General features: G+C 41.7%; 1 protein-coding gene across 1 annotated transcript in view; it reads left to right on the top strand.

The window, feature by feature from the left end:
- Positions 1 to 9,239: 9,239 nt before the first annotated feature.
- The window catches only part of LOC140727936 (calcium-binding protein 39-like), a 77,918-nt gene continuing 65,240 nt past the window's right edge, over positions 9,240 to 21,917 (top strand). Inside the window, exon 1 of the mRNA XM_073045929.1 lies at positions 9,240 to 9,374. The gene's annotated coding sequence lies outside the window, so the exon portion shown is untranslated. The remainder of the gene's footprint in view (positions 9,375 to 21,917) is intronic.

The following is a 21,917-nucleotide window of genomic DNA, read 5'->3' on the forward strand; positions in this document are numbered from 1 at the left end:
TCACGCTAGCACGTGATATATGTGCGCCTTGCTTAAAGTAAACACAAATTAAGATTCCCATCTCTCGGCTCTCTTGTTTTTCCCCTGAATTAGTTTAATGTTTTGAAGTTACAAAACATAACAAATAGCCACAATGTGTATACTGGAGTGTATAGAAAGCTGTCATTTAACTTTTAATCCCTAATTGTGGAATTCCTCCAATTTAGATTCTCATTCATTTATCTATAAAGGATAATGGGCATAAACAAAATTGAGAGGTTCTCGACCATAGCAAGAAAAATAGCAGCAACTGTATGATTTGCCAGAGACATAATCCCAAAAGTTACTGCTGTTATCTGCTGCAGCTGGGCCTACATCCCAGAATTTATTTGTGCATCTTCAAATGGACTTTATGCAGTTACCTAAATGTATGGTTTGTGATTATGTACTTGTTATTTTGTTTGTTCTTTCCATGGGTAAAAGCTTATCCAACTTAGAGAAATTATGCTATAACCGTTGATAAGATTTATTATGAGAATTTATTCCTAGGTTTCAAATCCTCAAGAAAATCTCGAGCAATAATGGTCCTCATTTTACGTGTAAAGTTATATGAGTTGATGAAAGCCTTGTGGTGTGTGCAGTATATCACCTGTTCTTACCACTCTCAATCTTCTGCAGGGCAGCTGAAAGACAGAACAGGGCCCTGAAAAACAGGTTAGCTAAATCGCGCAACAAGATCAAGCTAACGTGACCACAGAGAGCGGCTTCCACTGGCTCTCATCGCACTTCAGGCCTATTGCCACATGAGGTAGTTTTGGGACGTCAGTCGCCTCTCTCTTTTTAACTAAAAAGATGGACATTCATATTATGAGTGAAACATGTCGCTGTACATATAGCACTAACACAAGCTCTTAAAGGTTCCTATCAACAGGTACTTGAAGTCCAGAATATCATGCTGGGTGCAGACAGTCAGACCCACCAACCAGGAGATTAAGTACTGGTGAGAGTCTACTGACAAAAGTCAAAGAGGATACTAAAAGTTTTTTTTCAGATATACAGTATAAAGAATAAAAGAGAGGTGAGAGTAAATATTGGATCACTGGAAAATAATGCTGGAGAGGTAGTAATGGGGGACAAAGAAATACGTATTTTGCATCAGTCATCACTGTGGAGGACATTAGCAGTATGCTGGAAGTTCAAGAGTGTCGGGGACAGAAGTGAACACAATTGCTATCACTAGGGAAAAGGTGCTTGTAAAACTGAAAGTTCTGAAGGTAGATAGGTCATCTGGACCAGATGGACTACCTCCCAGGGTTCTGAAAGAGATAGCTGAAAAGATTGTGTCGGCATTAGTAATGATCTACAATTGATTCTGACGTCCAGAGGTCTGGAAAATTGCAAATATTACTCTACTTTTCAAAGGAGGTAGAAGAAAGAAAATTATAGGCCAGTTAGCCTGACTTCAGTGGTTGGGAAGATGTTGTTTCACGATACTTGGAGGTGCATGATAAAATAGGCCAAAGTCAAAATGGTTTCCTAAAGGGAAAATCTTGCCTGACAAATCTGTTGGAATTCTTTGAGGAAAGAAATAACAAGCAAGATAGACAAAGAGAATCAGTGGATATTTTCTATTTGGAGTTTCAGAATGCCTTTGAAACGGTGCCGTACATGGGGCTTAACAAGATATGAGCCTTTTGTATTACAGAAAAGACACTCGCATGGATAGAGGATTGGCTGATTGGCTAGAGGCAAAGAGTGGGAAGAAAGGAAACCTTCATTGTCTAATTAGGATTGCCTAATCTTAGCAATTATTATTGTTTCTAGAAGTTTCGACATCACCAAAGTTTATCTCATCTGATCTATAGTTACTCAATTTATTCCTGTACTGCTTTTTGGATAAAGCTAAAACATTTGGACTTTTCCAGTGCTTGGGCACCACACTTGAATCTATAAATGTTTGGAAGCTTACAGCCAAATTTTGTAATTCCTTCCTTACTTTGCCCAGCAATTCAGGATGTACCAAAAAATTATCTGCAGTGTTGCTTGCTTCTCTTTATCAATTTTTATTCCATCTAACTACAGCATCTTTTGCAGCATCTCCTTTCCTGGAGAAATCTGAAGTAGATTCAGATTCAGATTGATTTATTTACTACACAACAAAACCTAAGGACAACAACACACACAAAACGCTGGTGGAACACAGCAGGCCAGGCAGCATCTATAGGGAGAAGCGCTGTCCCTGTCAGTCCTGATGAAGGGTCTTGGCCCGAAACATCGACAGCGCTTCTCCGTATAGATGCTGCCTGGCCTGCTGTGTTCCACCAGCGTTTTGTGTGTGTTGTTTGAATTTCCAGCATCTGCAGATTTCCTCGTGTTTGCTCTTTAAAAACCTAAGGGCGTCTGCTGGGGACAGCCCGTGAATGTTGCCACATATTCTGGTGCTGACATAGCATGTTCACCATATTCTCAAAATAACACAAGTAACAACAACAACAAGCCACTTACCTCCCTAACACCCACCCACTCACCCAGACAGTCTTCTAACCCCACGATATGCTGCCTCCAGGCCTCCAGTGGACTCACAGACATTGGGCCTTTGACTTCCCCAGTAGATATGCAGACCCAAGTACAGACCCTCCTGCCAATGGGTCTCAACTTCCGATCAACCTTTGGTATTTACCTCAGGATTCCTTGATGATGATGAATAAGGGCCGTGGATAAGGATCCCAATCTCCAGGCCTTGAACTCTGGACTTGTCAATGATGAGACCCCATATACAAGGCCTCGAACCCTGGTCTTGCCAACTTATGTACCTAGGGGGTCACCATCTCTTGTGTCTCCTGACTACATGGAACTCCGATCCCAGAACCTGCCAAAAACTGTTTGACATGGTGGGGAGCCACTAGCCCTCATCCTTGTTAGTCTGCCAGATGGACATCCTACCACGAATGTACTTTGTCACATATCCACATTGCTAGCCTTCAAACGGAGCAGAAGCCTAATAAAATATTAAATTAGTACCACTGTCTCCTTTTTGGTCTCTGATTGCCCCACCTCTCCTCTTACAACTCTATTCCTATGACTATGGACATGACTATGGAATACTTTTCGATTCCCTTTTATGTTTGCTGTGAGTTTTTCCCATGCTTTCTCCTTTGTCCCACTTCTTTTCTTTTAGCTAATTTCCACTCTAACCTTCTGTAATCAGCTTGTTTCTCGTGAGTCAACAAAACAGCATCTGAATTATACTCTCAATCTTTTATGGGATTTGTGAAGCTCTGGCATTAATTTCCCAACCCTCTTTCCTCATGGCAGTGTTCTTGATTGCAGCTGAAAAATCATTACTATAAATATCAATGGTACAATTTCAACTGCCAAGCTTTAATTCCAGTTTACCCAGTCTAGAACTCTTTCCATTGACAATTTTCACTTTGAAGTGGTTCATACCTTTTCCCATAATTATTCTAAATCTCAGGATCACTCTTTGTCTGATGTTACCTGATTGATACCTATTCCAGATCACTTGACCTGATATATCTTACAGAACAAAGACCAGCAATGTCACATTACTTGATAGTCTAGAAACATATTAATCAAGAAAGCTCCCCTGAACAATTCAGAAATTGTTCCTCCTCTTTGCCACTGAGGTTAACATAATCTAAAGTCTACATTTAGTAACTGTAAGATTCAAAATTAAGATGTGCGTTTCTGACAGGTCCGGGTTAAAGTCTAGGGACAACTGTGATTTAATTATGTTTAGGGACAAATGTGATTTAATTATGTCTGGGTTAAAGTCTGTAAACAAGTGTGATCTAATTATGAATGCAGAAGCCTTGACAAAATTAACTGTTTGTGGAATCATTGAAGTCCTGAGATATGGACTATTGTTTTACAGAAACGTGTAAAAAAACAACTCCAAATATGGAATGGGAAAACACTGTGTACCTCCCGGGTCAGGGAGGAGGGGTGGTAAGGAAGAAGGATAAAACCTGCTGCCCTGTAAGGTTCAGGGTTCCCTTCTCTGAGGGGGCCCAGCTCTGCAGAACTGTTAATAAACTTTGTTTCCTTGAATTTGTCTTGAAGCCATTATTTGGGAGCGTGGCTCGTTTCTGACAGTAACTGAGTTCCCCATTGTCACCACACTATGGTTTTTGTCCTGATGAAGGGTCTTGGCCAGAAACATCAAATGTTCATTCCCTTCCATGGATGTTGCTTCACCTGCGGAGTTCCTCCAGCATTCTGTGTGTGTTACTCTGGATTTCCAACATCAATGTTGTTGCTTATTATTGAGATGAGTGTGACAGGGCAGCGGTCTCACTAGGTTGTAGAACTGACCCAAAGGTGTGTTAATATGTGATGTTTTAAATGGTAAAAATATGTTGTTTTGATATATATTACCTGTTACTTCATTTAGCAGGTTGTCATAATTAAACAGCATGCGCTCTGAATGAATGCATCAAAAATCACAGGAAATCCAATGACCGTTGTTAAATGATATAAACTCAGTGGCTACTGAGTGTATGTTCATGGTCTCTTGCTGCTGTAGGTTCAATGTGTTGTGCGTTCAAAGATGTTCTTCTGCACACCACTGTTGTAACATGAAGTTATTTGAGTTACTGTCACCTTCCTGTCAGCTTGAACCAGTCTGGCCATTCTCCTCCAACACCTCTCATTAAGAAGGCATTTTTGCCCACAGAACTGCTACTCATAGGTTTTTTTTTTGTTTTTCGCACCATTCTCTGTAAACCCTAGAGGCTCTTGTGCGTAAAAATCTCACAAGATCAGCAGTTCCTGAGACACTCAAACCATCCCATTTGGCACCCAGCAACCATTCCACGGGTAAAGTCACTTAAATTACATTTCTTCCCCATTCTGATGTTCAGTCTGAAGAAAAACTGAACCTCTTGACCATGTCTGCATGCATTTATGCATTGAGTTGCTGCCAGATGATTGGCTGATTAGATATTTGCAAAAAAGAGCAGGTGTACATGTGTACCTAATAAAGTGGTAACTGAGTGTATATCCAATAATTTAGTGATTTAACTTGATGTATGATTGGCATACCTGGCTAAATTTTAGTTGGCTTTTTCAGTGGAATTTCTGTATGGTCTGTAATCTTTCTTTCTCATTAATTGGAATATTTTCAGTACCTGTTTGCATATTTAACAATTAAATTACAAAAAGTCTTTGCAAAAAATGCTGATGAAATGTTTTCAATTTCATTGTACAGTTATAGGTTAGATAAAAATGTTAACTTTCCTCCTGACTTCCCAAAGTCAGTCCACTATCGACAAGTCCCAAGCAAGAAGCAAGACAGAATATCCTTCACTTGTCTGGTTGAACACAGGTGTTCTCCCCTTTACAAAGGTAGAGCATTCCTATGAAACCTTTCTTAAGCCGAAATGGCGTAAAGCAAAGAACCATTAATTTATATGGGAAAAATTTTCATAAAAGCAAAAATCCTCTTTGTAAAGCGAAAACAGGTAACTAATGTACGTCTTTTGTAAAAGCATAGTGGCGTAAAGTGGGGGACACCTATATTCCATCACTTCAACAACACTTACAGAGCTTGACATCATATAAGGTATAACAGCCCACTTATTAGGCATCCCATCCACAACTATTCACTCACTCCACTACAAACTCACAACAGCGCTGTTTGTAACATGTTCATGATGCAATGCAGGAACTCACTGCCTTAGACAGCACCTTCCAAACCCACAGCCTGCAGCAGTTAGAACAAGGAAGGCAGCAGAAGCATGATAACAGCACTACCATCAAGTCACACACCATCCTGACTCAGAAATATGTCTCTGTTTCTTCATTGCTGTTGGGTCAAAATTTGGAACTCTGTCCTTACTAGCATTTTGGGTATATCCACACTTCAAAGACTGCAGCAGTTCAAGAAGGCAGCTCAATGCCACCTTCTCAAGAGCATCTAGGGATGGGCAATTAAATGCTGGCTCTGCCTGTGAAGCCCGTATCTCCTGACTAAATGTTAAAAGAAATCACATTACGATATTCAGCAGAATTAATTCATTTGATATACTGAAGTTCAGCCTTCACTCCTAGACAAGCTCGAAGCCTTTTATGCTCGCTTTGAAAGGGAGAATACAACTACAGCTATGAGGATCCCTGCAGCACCCGGTGACCCTGTGATCTCTGTCTCAGAGGCCGATGTCAGGCTATCTGTCAAGGGGGTGAACCCTTACAAGATGACAGGCCCTGATGGAGTAGCTGGTAAGACTGAAAACCTGTGCCAACTAACTGGTGGGGGTGTTCAAAGATGTTTGCACTGCTACAGTTGGAAATTCCCACCTGCTTCAAAAGGGCAACGAGTAGGGCAAGCTGCCTTAACATCTATCATCCAGTAGCACTCACTTCCATGGTGATGAAATGCTTTGAGAGGTTAGTTATAGCTAGAATTAACTTCTGTCTCAGCAAGGACCTGGATCCTATTACCACAAAAGGTCTATTGTCAACGTGCTCTAGATGCCTCTTCACACTGCCTTGGATCACCTGGACAATACAAATACCTATGTCAGAATGCTGGTTATTAACCACAGCTCAGCGTTTAACACCATCATTCCTATAGTTCTGATTGAAAAGCTCCAGAATCTGGGCTTTTGTACCTCTCTCTGCACCTAGATTCTCAACAGCTGAACCAGACCACAATCTGTACGGTTTGGAAATAATATCTCTACCTTGCTGACAATCAACACTGGCACACCTCAAGGATGTGTGCTTAGCCCACTGCTCTACTCTCTCTGCAGCCATGGAAATGAATTGATGTTTTGGGAGTCCTGATGAAGGGTATCGACCTGAAACATTGACTGTTTATTCATTTCCATAGATGCTGCCTGACCTACAATTCTTCCGGCATTTTGTATGTGTTGCTCCAGAAGTTCTAAGCCTGGACAGATAATCTATTGATGGCTTTGCTATTTGGACCATAATTCCCCATTTGGAATTACTGGAATGCGTGGGGACACTTCTGGCCGAGGGCAAGAATGACTTCCTATAGCGCTCTTTGGAGCAGCACAGTTGTCTTAATCTATTACTAAAAGTGATACATTATGCTAATTCCTATCCTATTTCTATCCTGTTCTCATACTACATCTCTAATACTTCCCTTCTTTTCCAGATTAGGGAACAGGCCAGTGATTGATATTCATTACAAATTCACAGACTCCCACTACTCTTCACAACTATACTTCCTCCCAGGACTCAATTTGTTCCTCTCATCTTAGCCCGGGCAAGGATAAGCTTCTCCTAGGCAACACTTTCCACCTCACTTGTCTCTGCATTCAAAGATTTGACTTTGAAAGTTCTCAGTACTTCAATGAGATGCCACCAATAAGCACATCTTATTCTCTCCTTTCAGCATCCAGAGATTGTTTCCTCCACAACTCCCTGCTCCACTCTTCCATCCCCACCAAAGATTCCATTTATCAAAGTACTTGCTCCATACAATCCAGTTTCTTTAACACCTAGCGTTTTACCTCACTTGCCATCATCCATGAGCCCAGAATTCTTCACAGTGAAGCAACAATTCATTTACACTCCTTTCAATTTCACACACATTGCCACATATACAATCTTGGCTATCTGTGCCTGATTTTCACAACACTTCCATTCAGTGTACAAAGGTAATGCAAACTTCCAGTTGCCTGTGATTAGAAGTTTCTCTCCTATTCTGATGTAGATGTCAGTGGTCTGCTCTATTATTCAACACTCAATGTAACTTGGAGAACAGCATCACATCCTTCTGCCTTTGAGATTCAATGTGGAATTCAACAATTTCAGATAACTCACCTTCCTATTTGTATCAGAGGTGGCCACCTCTAATTTTCTAATATTTTCAAAGTTCTAATTATTTTCTGTATTTTTTGACAACCTTCATTTATCCATTGTCCAAACAGCTTTACAGGTGTTGTCCCCCCCCTTTATGAAGGCAGAGCATTCCTATGAAACCCTTCTTAAGCCAAAATGGCACAAAGCGAAGAACCATTAATTTATATGGGACAAGTTTACAAAAACTTTTAAGCGAAAATCCTCTTTGCAATGCGAAAACGGGTTACTAATGTAGGTCTTTTGTAAAAGTGAAGTGGTGTAAAGTGAACATTCGTAAAGCGGGGGACACCTGTACTGGTATGGCCTTCCTATATCTAAAGAGTTACAGTTAATTTGGGCCAGCTGCTTATTTGGGACAACTCTTAAAGAACAAAAACTAATCAAGAAAATTCCCGGGATTCCCTTTGTTTATTTGGGACTCCATGCTGCTTAATTGAGGCAGGAGACTGTAGCTGAACAGGTTCTAACTAGCGTCAGTCTGACCTACTTGTGTAGCCATTAGACACTACACTATGCTTATATAGTGTCAGTTTCACGTGCTGTGTACAAAACGCAGTGATTTTTGTCACTGATAGTTGGCGAGAAATAAGCAGCAAGGCAATTCCGAACTGCTTTGCTCACTATAGTTTCAAGCATTCAGGCTTGGTGATGCCAGTAACAGCTGGGAGTGAAAATGCAAGGATTTCACTACTTCAGCAAGTTAGGAACTACAAAGAATTTGAAGTTGTCAACAATCATCTTTAATATTATCATGAAAATAAGAGTTTTGTAGGATGTGATCATTGATAGCATTGCCTGAAGGCAGCACATTATCTACACTAAGTGTCTGCACTGCTTTTGTTCATTGCATACACTGGATGAATTCCTCTGATGCTAACTATTAGGAACTAATACAGTTTTATAATACTGTAGTATCATTGGTACTGTTCTAATTTGTTCTGTACTTCTTTTAATTATGTAATTTGTTACTCAGTTTGTCGTTTTTATATACCTTTTAAACTACTTCCATGGGAACTTCGGCTAATTAGGGCAGCAGCTTAATTGGGCAAAATTGTCCTGGTTCCGACGTGTGCCAATTAACCGAAATCCACTGTATTCCCCTGTCCCGTCCATTCCTTTCACGCTCTCTCCGGATCTTAAAAACCAACGCGTCTGCTTTGGATTTCCAGTATCTGCAGAATTCCTTGTTTGTGTTTTTTCTCTTTCCCAGTTCTGACCAAGGGTCTGAAACATTTATTGCCCGATCTACCAAGAAATTCCCGGCTTTTTCAGTTACTTCAAATTCCTAGCAGTTAAGGAAGCCCACAGACAATCACCAACAACCTTCATGTCCCCGCCGACGCTCCACAGATCACGTGCAGCGGACCACGTGTCAGGTGACGCAAGTGCGTTCACGAGATTCAGTGACGTAAGGGCGAGTAGCTCGAGACGAGGGAGGGCGGGGGCGATTGGAAGTTACGGAGCGGAGCGGCTTCACAACACAAAGAGCCGGAAATGAGAGGACTGGCGACGGTGTGATTTTTCTCGTTCTTCTTTTGCCGGTACGTCGCGTCATCGACCGCCAAGGAAACGCGTCCGCGGCGTATGTTACCGGGAAAAGAAAAGATGCGAGACGGGAGATGGGTCGGTTTTCTGTAGCGACGAGTTTTATTTCTATGGGGTGACGGTTGGGCCGTATCTCTGCCGTCAGTGGCTCGTTAGACACACTGCGCATGCTCGAATTGGACCTGTCAATCAGTGGCGACCATAAGAGTTTGTTAGGGCAGTACTGCATTCAGGTCGCCAGACTTTATCTGTTGTATCGTTTTGTGTTTGACTCGCTGCTAGTGTGCTGCTGTTTTTGTCTGCTAACTTGCTATTTTTTGTTTATTCTGATGTGGGTACATTTAAGAAAGGCTCCTTTCAAATTTAATTAGCTCCCTAGCTACCTTATTTCTTAGATTGCATCACTTACTTTGAAGTATTTGACTTTAACTATTAGGAATGTGAAAGTTGGGCGTGCTTATAAAACCCGGGTGAATTTTTGTGAGCGTTGTTTAAATATTTTGGCGTGTTTTGCATGAAGGCAGAAAATATCAGTGATCGGCCAATTCATTTCCAGTATTCCATTTGTTCTCTAAACAGGCTGCCAAGCCCAAGTCTGCTTTGTATCCATGAAGGAACAGAAGCATGCAAATATTCACTTTTCCAGTGCAGTGAATAATTAATCTTTGCTTCTTCTGGACAACCACTTCATCCTGTGTTTACATGCCCAGGCATTTAACATGATTGCAGTTTTAACAGTATTGAAAAGATACCCCATTTCAGTATGTTACAACATAATAAGTAGTGATCAAAATTACAATGCAGTAATTCAAGTTTAACATGAAAATAGTCTGAATATACAGAATAATAAATCTTGCAATTTGGAGTTCTCAAGGGTGTTTTGTTTCAAAAGTTTTATGACTAGTGAATGGCCTTATGATTAGAAATAATCAAGCTTACTGCCAGTTTCTTCTGTTGTTGTGATTATTTACTTGAAGTCTGAGACAGGGCTGCCTGCTGTCATTCAAAGTGCCGTGACATCAGAACCGGGGTGAGAAATAAAGGAAAATGTACATCTTGAAGTTTGTCTAACATACGCATGGAGTATCTTGCAGACAAATCTGTTTCATCTTGTAGAGAAAGTTAATTTACTAGCTACTTGTGCTTTGAAAGATTTCAGCCTTTGGGTGACTCGGTAGTGTAGTGGTGAGCACAATGCTTTACAGTACAGGAAGCCCGGGTTCAATTTCCGTCGCTGCCTGCAAGCAGTTTGATCGTCCTTCCTGTGTCCATCTGGGTTTCCTCAGGTTGGTAGATTAAACTGTCCTGTAATTAGGATATTACTGGGTGGTGCAGCTTTAAGGGTTTGAAGGCTCTATACCGCACTGTATCTAAATAAATAAAGATTGAACTTGAAGACAGAGTACAAAGTTACAGAGAGAACTTGGGGTTCAAGTCCTTAGATTCTTTAAAGTTGTTGCCCAAATTAGTGACTAGTGAATGTCTTTATAATTAGAAATGTCAAAGTAACTTCCAGTTTCTTCTGTTGTTGTGACTATTTACGTAAATATTGTATTGGTATTCGTTAGTTGAGGGGTTGAGTTTGAGCTGCCAGGTAGTGTTCTTCATCATCATCAAGTGCTGTGTTGTATAACATGGGCAATCATCGTCTCATGACATCAGATGATTGTTCTTGACAAACTTCTCTACAGAAGTGGTTTGCCATTTCCTTCTGGGCAGTGTCTTTACAAGACAGGTGACTCCCCCCCCCACCACCCAGCCATGTTCAATACTCTCCAGAGATTGTCTGCCTGCTGTCAGTGGTCACATAACCTGGACTTGTGATAGGCATCACCTGTTCCCATAGCTTCACATGACCCTGATCTTTTTGGAGGTGGGTGCTAAGCAGGTGCTACACTTTGTCCAAGGGTGACCTGTAGGCTAGCAGAGCGAAGGGGTGCCTTGCACCTCCTTTTGGTAGAAAGGGATTTCCACTCCACCCAATCAAATAATGTTATCGCTATATAAAACTGGTTTGACTGCATTTGTGTTCAGTTCAATATCGGAGTGGTAGCTGCCTGGAACACAGTGCTGGGGCTGGTGGAGACTGACCAATAGGGATAGATAGGCATATGGATGTAAGAAAAATGGAGGGTTAAAGGGCAATGTGGGAGGGTTTTGCTAGATTGAACATGGAGTAGGTTGGCACAAAATACTATGCTGTAGTGTCCTTTGTTTTTTTTTAAAGAATATAATTCAGCCAAATGCATGAAATGTCTGGTTGAGAACTTAAGGGAAAAGTGCATTCTTCAGGAGAACAGTATGGCGGGGAATGGGAACCAGAGTGATGGGGCAGCTGAAATACAAGCCAGTGCAGACTGAGGAAGGACAGGCAGATAAAAGGCATAATTGTTGTCAGCTGAAGTTTAACATGAGGGTAAATTTTTTTTAAAAAGGTGATGAGATTGTGGACATCACTGAGTCGTAGCTGAAAAAAGGTCATAGTTGGGAGCTTAACATACAAGGATATTGAAATCACAGGCAGAGGGGATGGGATGGCTCTGTTGGTTTAAAAAGTTAAATCAAATCAAATCCTTAGAAAGAGGTGACAGAATCGGAAAGCATAGAATTCTTGTGGGAAGAATTGAGAAACTGCAAGAGTGAAAAAGACCCTCATGGGAGTTGCATACAGGCCTCTGATCAGTAACCAGAATCTGTGCTACAAATTACAATGTGAGTTGGAAAAGGCATGTAAAAAGGGCAAAGTTGTGATAATCATGGGGAATTTCAATATGTAGGTAGATTGGGAAAATCGGGCTGGTGCTGGATCCCAAGAGGGGGAATTTGTAGAATGCCTAGGAGATGGCTTTTTAGAACAGCTTGTGGCTGAGCCTACTAGAGGAATGGCAATTCTGGATTGAGTGTTTAATGAACCAGATTGAATTAGGATGTTTAAGGTAAAGAAATCCTTAGTAGGCAGTGGATAATAATATGGTAGAATTCACCCTGTAATGTGAGGGGGAGAAGCTAAAGTCTGATGTATCGGTATTACAGTGGTGAGGCATCAGAGAGGAGCTGACCAAAGTTGATTTGAAGGAGACACTAGCAGGGATGGCAGCAAAGCAGTAATGGCTGGAATTTCTGGGAGCAATTCAGAAGGCAGTGGATAGATATATCCAAAGGAAGAAGAGGAGGATGAAGCAACTATAATTGGCAAGGGAAGTCAAAGACAGTATAAAAACAAAAATGAGGGCACATCATATAGCAAACAATAATGGGATGTTAGAAGATTGGGAAGCTTTTCAAAACCAACAGAAGAGGAAACTTAAAAAGCCAGGAGAGAAAAGATGGAATCTGAAGGTAAGCTAGCCAATAATGTTAAAAAGGTATAGAAAAGTTTTTGTTTGAGTTATATAAAGATTAAAAGCGAATGAGAGTGGATATCGTATTGCTGGAAAATGATGCTGGAGGGGTAGAAATGGGGGACAAAGAAATGGTGGATGAACTTAATATTTTGTCAGTCTTTCTGTGGAAGACAAGCAGTATGCCATAAATTTGAGCATGTCGGGCAAAAATTAGTGTAGCTATTATTGATAAGGAGAAGGCTTGGGAAGTTTAAAGGTTTGAAGTTGGCTTAGTTACCTGGACCAGATGGACTACACCCCAGAGGTAGCTGAAGAGATTGTGGAGGCATTAGTGATCTTTCTAGATACTGGAATGGTTCTGGAGGACTGTAACATTGCAATTGTCACTCTACTCTTTAAGAAGGGAGGGAAACCGAATAAAGCTATAGGCCAGTTAGCCTGATTTCACTGGTTTGGAATCCATTATTAAGGATGAGGTTTATGGGTACTTGGAGGAACGTGATGAAATAGGCCAAAGTCAGCATGGTTTTCTAAATGGAAATCTTGCCTGATAACAGGTAGGATAGACAAAGGAGAGTCAGTGGATGTTGTCTGGATTTTCAGAAGGCCTTTGACAAGGAGCTGCACGAGGCTGCTTAACAAGATAAGAGCCTATGGCATTTCAGGAAATATACTGGCGTGGACAGAAGTGACTGACTGGCAGTGGGCAAGGAGTGTGAATAAAGGGGACTTGTTCTGGTTGGCTGCTAGTGACTCGTGGTGTCTGGTGTTTGGACTGCTTTTTTCCCATGAAATATATTAATGATTTGGATGACAGAATTGATGGTTTTATGGCTAAGTTTGTGGATGATATGAAGATGGGTGGAGGGGTAGGTGGTGTTGAGGAAGCAGCGAGTCTGCAGAAGGACTTAGATTAGAAAAATGGGCAAAGAAATGACAGATGGAATATAGTGTAGGGAAGTGTATGGTTATGCACTTTGGTAGAAGGAATAAAGGCATAGATTATTTTCTAAGTGGAGAGAAATCCAAAAATCAGAGGTGCAAAGGGACTTGGGCGTCCTTGTGCAGGATTCCCTAAAGGGTAACTTGAAGGTTAAGTAAGTGTCAAGGAAGGCAAATGCAATGTCAGCATTGATTTTGAGGACTAGAATAGATAGATAGATACTTTATTCATCCCCATGGGGAAATTCAACTTTTTTCCAATGTCCCATACACTTGTTGTAGCAAAACTAATTACATACAATACTTAACTCAGTAAAAAAAAATATGATATGCATCTAAATCACCATCTCAAAAAGCATTAATAATAGCTTTTAAAAAGTTCTTAAGTCCTGGCGGTAGAATTGTAAAGCCTAATGGCATTGGGGAGTATTGACCTCTTCATCCTGTCTGAGGAGCATTAAAGCAAGGATGTAATGCTGAGGCTTTAAAAGGCATTAGTCAGGTGGCATTTAGAGTATTGTAAGCAGTTTTGGACCCCTTATCTAAGAAAAGATGTGCTGGTATTGGTGAGGGTCCAGAGGAGGTTCTCAAGAATGAAAAGGTTAATGAATGAGTTGTTTGGTGGCTTTGGGCCTGTACCAACTGGAGTTTAGAAGAACTAAGGGGGGTGGGGGGTGGGGGGGGGGGGGAAATCTCATTGAAACCTTTTAATTATTGAAAGGCCTAGATAGTGGATATAGAGAGGATGTTCCCCATAGTGGGGAGTCTTGGATCAGAGGGCACAACCTGAGAATAGAGGGACTTCCATTTATAACAGATATGAGGAGGAATTTCTTTAGTCAAAGTGTGATGAATTTGTGGAATTCATTGCCACTTAATGGCTTTGCAGGCTAAGTCATTAGATATAAAATGGAGGTTGATGGGTTCCTGAATAGTCAGGGCATCGTCAATGGTTATGGAGAGAAGGCATGAGAATAGTGCTGAGAGAGATAATAAATCAGCCATGATGAAATGGTGGAGCAGACTCAATGGGTTTAATGGCCTAATTCTACTCCTATGTCTTATGGTCTCATGAATGTAACACAGTATTTATAACGTGTTCATTTCTTTTTTACTGCACTTTAAATGAAGGGACAGTTAGGGAAAACTCTTAATTTGTAGAATAACTATTGTACTTGTAATGTTGCATTTTTAATAAATACAAGTAGTCATAAAACGTAAAATATTCCAAAAGGTAATTTCTTTTAACTTAGTCATTCGGTCTGTTTATAGTAGCAAAAGAAGGTTGAAGGCCTCAGCTGGTATTAGTATCATGAGGTGTGCAACAACAGTCTCAGTAATAGTGTTATTTATGGGTACCAGCCATGACACTCCAAGTTCAAAGTACATGTGTCACCATATACAACCTTAAGATTCATTTTCTTGTGGGTGTTCACATAATTGGAAAGAAACACAATAGAATCAATGAAAGACCACATGCGACAAGATGGATAAACAACCAAATATGCGAAAGACAACAAAATGTACAAATAAGAAAGAAATAATAAATAAGCAATAAATATCAAAAACGTGAGATGACAAGTTCTTAAAAGTGAGTCCATGGGTTGTGAGAACAGTTCGACGTTGGGGTGAGTGAAGTTATCTCTTCTGGTTCAAGAGCCTGATGGTTGAGGGGTAATAACTGTTTCTGAACTTGGTGGTGTGGGTCCTGAGGCTCTTGTACCACCTTCCTGATGACAGTAATGAGAAGAGATCATGGCTTGGATGGTGGGGATTCTTGATGATGGATGCTGCTTTCTTGTGACTGCATTCCATGTAAATATGCTCAATGGTGTGCTGGGCTTTATTGTTGAAGTGATGTACAGGGCTATATCCACTACTTTCTGCAGGCTTTACTATTCAAGGCATTGCAGGCCATGATGCAACCAGTCAGTATGTTCTCCATTGTTATATATAGAAAGAAGTTTGTCAAAGTTTTACACTCAAAATGCTGGAGGAACTCAGCAAGCCAGGCAGCATCCCATGGAAAAGAGTACAGTTGACGTTTTGGGGCTGAGACCCTTTATCAGGACTGGAGGGAAAAAAAAGTTGAGGAGTCAGTAAGAAGCTGGGGGGAGCAGAGGAAGATACACAAGGTGATAGGTGAAACCAGGAAAGGGGGCGGGAAGGGATGAAGTAAAGAGCTGGGAAATTGATTGGTGAAGGAAATACAGGGTTGGAGAAGGGCAATCGGATAGAGGACAGAAGGCCATGAGAGAAAGAAAAGGGGGAGGAGCACCAGGGAGGTGATGGGCAGATAAAGAGATAAGGGGAGAGGGGAATGGGAAAAGTTATGATGAGGACACACCCAGGTTGGAGGAACAACATCTTGTATTCCATCTGGGTAGCCTCCAATGTGATGGCATGAATACCAATTCCTCGAATATTTGGAAATGCCACCCCTCTCCCTTCACTCCCCATTCACATTTTCTTCTCTTACTTATCTCCTGCTTGGTGGTGGGAGTCCCTTGGAGATGCGGAAGTTACAGATAATTGTATACTGGATGAGGAGGCTAATGGGGTGTGGGGGTGAGGACATGAGGAACTCTATCCTTGATAGGGTGAGGGCAGACTTGTGTGACATGGAAGCTGCACAGTTGAGGGCAGTGTTGATGGTGGAGGAAGGAATGCTCCTTTCTTGGAAGAAGGAGGACATCTCATTAGTTCTGAAATGAAGAGCCTCATCATGAGAGCAGATGTGGTGGAGATGGAGGAACTGAGAGAAAGAGATGGCATTTTTTTTTTACAAGTGACGGGATGGGAAGAGGTATAGTCCAGGTAGCTGTGAGAATCAGTGGGTTTATAAAAGGTATCCGTAGATAAACTGTCTCCAGAGAGATTGAGAAAGGGGAGGGAGGTGTTAGAAATGGACCAGGTAAATTTGAGGGCAGGGTTGAAGTTGGAGGCAGAGTTGATGAAGTTGACGAACTCAGCGTGGGTGCAGGAAGCAGCACCAATGCAGACTTTGATGTAGCATAGGAAGAGTTGGGGAGTAATACTGGAGTAGGCTTGGAACATAGATTGTTCCATGTATCTGACAAAAAGGCAGGCATAGCTGGGACACATGCAAGTGTCCATGGCTTCACCTTTGGTTTGAAGGAAGTGGGAGGATCTGAAGGAGAAATTATTGAGAGTGAGGACAACTTTGGCTAGATGGAGGAGAGTGGTGGTGGAGGGGTACAGGTTGGGTCTGTTTTCTAGAAAGAAGCAGACAGCTTTAAGGCCCTCCTGATGGGCTATGGGGACTGGATGTCCATGATGAATATGAAACGATCGGGGCCAGGGAATTTGAAGTCTTTGGAAAGATCTAGAGTGTGTGAAATGTCACGGATGTAGGTAGGAAGGGATTGAAACTGTGGAAATAGAACAGAGTCAAGCTATGCAGATACAAGTTCGGTGGGGCAAGAACAAGCAGAAACAATGGGTCTATCAGGACAAGCGGGATTGTGGATCTTGGGTAGAAGGTAGAAACAAGAGATGTAGGGTGAGAGAGCTACGAGATTGGTGGCAGTGAATGGGAGATTCCCAGATTTAATAAGGTCAGTGAATGTTGTGGGTGACAATGGCCTGGTGCTCCTCAGTGGGGTCCTGCTTGAGGGGTAAGTATGAGAAGGTGTCTGAGAGTTGTCACCGGGCCTCAGCAAGACTACTACAGCATCCCCCTTATCTCCAGGTTTGATAGTGAGGTTAGGAATAGTGTGGAGAGCAGTGCCTTCGGAAGTGGTGGGATTAGACTTGGAGAGAGGAGTGGTAAAGTCGAGACAGTTGATGTCTTGTCGGCAGTTACCAATGAAAAGATCCAAAGCAGGCAGAAGACCAGAGTGAGGTGTCCAGGAAGAGGAGGAGGGTTGAAGACAGAAGAAGGGATCATCAGTATGGGCTGGAGAGTCCTTGCCAAATAAGTAGGTATGGAGGCAGTGGAAGAAGAGCTCAGCAAAATGTTTCTCCATTTATTTCATGAACTACTTCTAGTGTTTCTTTCATGCATTAATTCATGATATCGCTCGTCACTACCTTGTATATCCCATCACACATTTCTCTTTAATCCTCCTCAGATTCCACTAGATAAATGCTTTTGTACATTTAACTCATTAGTTTTTGACACTCCGTTCACTGCAATAATTACACAACTGCTAATTCATTTAATTGCCACCTCGTTTCTACTATTACTGAGCTCCCCCCCCCCCCCCCCCCCCCCCAGTTTTGTTTCTGCTTTCTCCTGTTATATTTGTAGCGTTGGGACACCTTGTTGTTAATTCACTTGCTCAAAGGGTGCATACCTAATTGGTTGTGCCATTTATTGCTGGATCTGATTAACCAAGATGAATTGTTTTGAGATATTCTCTGCAATTCCTAAAGTGTCGCTATTCTAGGGCCATCCTAGAAAGATGATTTTAGGTTCACTGCACGGTCAGGTGTTAAAATTTTCTTTCCTTTCACTTCCACTTTTACCACCAACACGTGTGAAGAGTGAATGGACTTTGTCTCTATGGTGGCAAGACTTGAACCCTTGCTTTTCTCATGGCTTTGCTACCAAATACCATTGTCCTCTAGTTCAATTGATCATAATCCATCTCCCCAGCTGAATGCTATTCAACTATGGTGTTGGATTGTTTCTTTGATCTTCACCCTTTCTTCAGGTCAGTCTTGTGAGCAATGAAACCACGCCAAGCTAATTAAATTAGTAATCAAATGCCCAATGAAATGAATCCATTGCCCTTACACAATGTCCATATCCTTACACTTGCTGCACATCTCCTTTTGATCTTCCCCATCTTCTCCTTAAATGTATGCCCTCTGGTATGAGACTATGTAACTTTCTGACTGTTGCACTTATTTCTTTGACTAATAAAGGCAAGCATGCCATTACCCACTTTTACCACCATGTCAACCTGTGCAGCCACTTTCAGAGAGCTAAGGATGTGGACCCCAAGATCCCTCTGTATATCAACACTGTTAAGGGTCTTGCTAGTGACAGTGTACTGTCTCTTTACATTTGATCACTCAAACCGCAACACTTTGGGTAGGTGGACAAGTTTGCTAGAGCTGTTGGGGAAGAAAACTAATTTAGTAGGGGAACTGGAACTTGACTGATAGGGCTGAGGATGGGACAATTGGTATACAAGTAGATGCAGTGTGTAGTGAGACTGAGGAAGCATAGGCAGGTGATAGGGCAAAATTGCAGTCAGTGGGATGAGTTGAAGTGTAAGATGTAGGCAAAATTGAAAAGGGTGATGAATACAGGATTGAAGGTGTTATATTTGAATGCATGCAGTGTATGCAATAAGTTAAGTGTTATTGTAGTGCAATTAGAGATTTGTAGGCATGACATTGTGGGTATACTGAACATGGCTGAAGAAAGGTCATAGTTGAGAGCTTAACATCCAAGGATACATATATTGAAACAACAGGTAGAGGGGGTGGGGTGGCTCTGGTTTAAAGTAAATGAAATCAAGTCCTTAGAAAGAGGTGATATAGGATCATAAAATGTAGAATCATTGTGGGTGAGTGACTGAGGCCTTCATCGGTCAGAGTTGACCATGGATGTTGTATCCTAACTGTCTAGATATACAAACCTGGGTAGTATGACATGGAGAGCAAGCTGTTGCCCATGTAGCAAGCTCTCCCTCTCCATGCATCTCATGATCCCAAAGGAACAGCAGAGACTGATTCAGTTTGGTACCAGCAGTGTCACAGGAGTTGCCAGTCAGCATTGTAGGACTGCCTTAGGGACTCCAGCTCTGGATTTTCCCTTTGGGTTTACTCCTGAAGCCTTCCCCATGAATGGGTATAGCTGCAAGGCAGCAGAGGCTTGAGATCACAGTTTTCATTCTCCTAGATGAGCTGCCAAGTACGGCTGGATGTTGAGCCCCATCTACCTGAAGCAACTGGCTTTAAGGCTCCTGTAACCTGCCTTTGCCCCTTCTCCTGTCAGTAAAAACAGTTCTGCTGGGTGGAGGCCAGGACTTGGTTGTCAGAGGCTATTTGAGGTGCAAATCATTGGGAGCATTTAATAGGTAGTGGGAGCTTGTCCCCATTACCAGCCCTGGCCATAACAACCTTGTGGGTAGAGTTAAGAAATTGCAAAGGTAAAAAGACCCTGATGAAGGCTGCAGTCGGTGCAAGAGGTTATTCATTGGTGACGCAGTGTCAGATTTAAAAAGTGCTCCAGTACTTTCGGCTCTTTACGGTAGGCTGCAATCAGTGTGCGAGGTTATTTGTTGGTGATGCAGCACAGCTTTGAAAAATAGCTTTGGCGGGCTGCAATCAGTGCAGAGCAAATTTAAAAGGAGGTGTACGCAGAGTTGCCATTGTTGGAGTTAACCAGTTTTAGAGTTGTCAGGCTTTGGTGAGAACAGGCTTGGGCAAGCATAGGCAGAGATTTTAAGTATGTTGGTAAGTTTCTAGTAAGTTTTTTTTTGTTGGTACATAACTAGTGCTAGGAATGGGTCTGGAGGTAGTGGTATGCTGTTTGTGTGAGATGTGGGAACTCTGGGAGACCAGCTGTTTCCCTGATAACTATATCTCTATTAAAAGTGGACTGAGCTGCAGCTCCTAAGAGACTGTGTTAAGGAACTGGATGACCTTAGGCTCATGAGGTGATAGGAGGTACAAGGAGGCGTAGTCACCCCTAAATTGCAGGAGGCAGGTACTGTTAGGAGAGGAAAAAGAAATAGACAGCCAGTGCAGAGTATCCCTCTGGCTGATGCCCTCAATAACAAGAATATCATTTTGGATACTATTTGGGTGGGGGCATGACCAACTGGAGGAATCTGTGACCAGGTCTCTGGCACTGAGTCTGGCTCTGTGGCTCAGAAGGAAAGGGGGAGAAGAGGAGTAGGTCCTTGAATACTAAGGGTATCAAAGGTTGTGGAGAGAAGACAATAGAATAGGGTTAAGAGAAATAAATCAGCCATGATCAAATGGCAGAGCAGACTCGATGGGGATAAACAGCCACATTCTGCTCCCTTATCTTATTGGTGAACCCTCCATTATGTCTTTATTCTGTTAGCTCACATCTGATTCCAACTCTTCTCTCGTGCTGTAACCTCGATTTAAGCCAAATGTTTTGGCCCTGTCTTCCAGTACTCTTTAAATACCGGTACTTCCTTTCTAAGAAATGTAAATTATGTGTTGTGAAGATTGCTTTGCTGAACAAATACAAGCTTGAACAATTTTATTTAATTCCTTTGTAAGATATGGGAATGGTTGATAATCCCAGGATATGTCTTCTAATGACATTTCAGAGTTGGCAATTTTGCTTGGGTCTGGAATTGCATGCCCCAAGTTATTAAGGATGATAGTTTTCTTACCCGAAAGAAAGCATCAGCGCACCAGACTGGTCTTTAAAGCAGTCTGATAGTTTTATGACTGTCATTACTAATACTAAATTTTCAATTACTGCTTTATTTAAGTTGCTGTAAGTTTTCCAGAAGTTATGGTAGGGTTTGATCTTTTCTTATGACTATCATTCCAGTAACAGAAGTATTATAGCACTATACAGCATAGATATAGGCCCTTTGGCCCAACAAGTCCATACTGACCACCCCCCTTGGAAGTTTTCATGTTTTATTGTTTGACAGCATTGAATCACAGTGGATTTAATTTGGCTTTTTTTTGACACTGATCAACAGGAAAGACTTTTGTGTCTTAAGTGAAAACAGATCTGTACAAAGTGATTTAAATTAATTACAAGTATAAAACAATAATTGTTTGCATAAGTATTCACCCCCTTCGAGTCAGTATTTAGTAGATGCTCCTTTTGGCAGCAATTACAGCCTTGAGTCTGTGTGGATAAGTCTCTATCAGCTTGGCACTGCAATTTCCCCCCATTCTTCTTTACAAAACTGCTCAAGTTCTGTCAGATTGCATGAGGATCATGAGTGAACAGTCCTTTTCAAGTCCAGCCACAAATTTTCAATTGGATTGAGGTCTGGACTCTGACTTGGCCACTCCAGGACATTAACTTTGTTGTTTTTAAGCCATTCCTTTGTAGCTTTGTCCTTACATTTGGGGACATTTTTTTAAATCTGGAAAACAGGTCTTCTCCCAAGTCACAATTCTCTTGCTGACTGCATCAGGTTTTCCTCCAGGATTTCCCTGTATTTTGCTGTATTCATTTTATCCTTTACCTTCACAAGCCTTCCAGGGCTTGCTGCAGTGAAGCATCCCCATAGCATGATGCAGCCACCACCATGCTTCATGGTAGGAATG

Source organism: Hemitrygon akajei, chromosome 5 (genome assembly GCF_048418815.1).
Source record: "Hemitrygon akajei chromosome 5, sHemAka1.3, whole genome shotgun sequence".
Taxonomy (NCBI): domain Eukaryota; kingdom Metazoa; phylum Chordata; class Chondrichthyes; order Myliobatiformes; family Dasyatidae; genus Hemitrygon; species Hemitrygon akajei.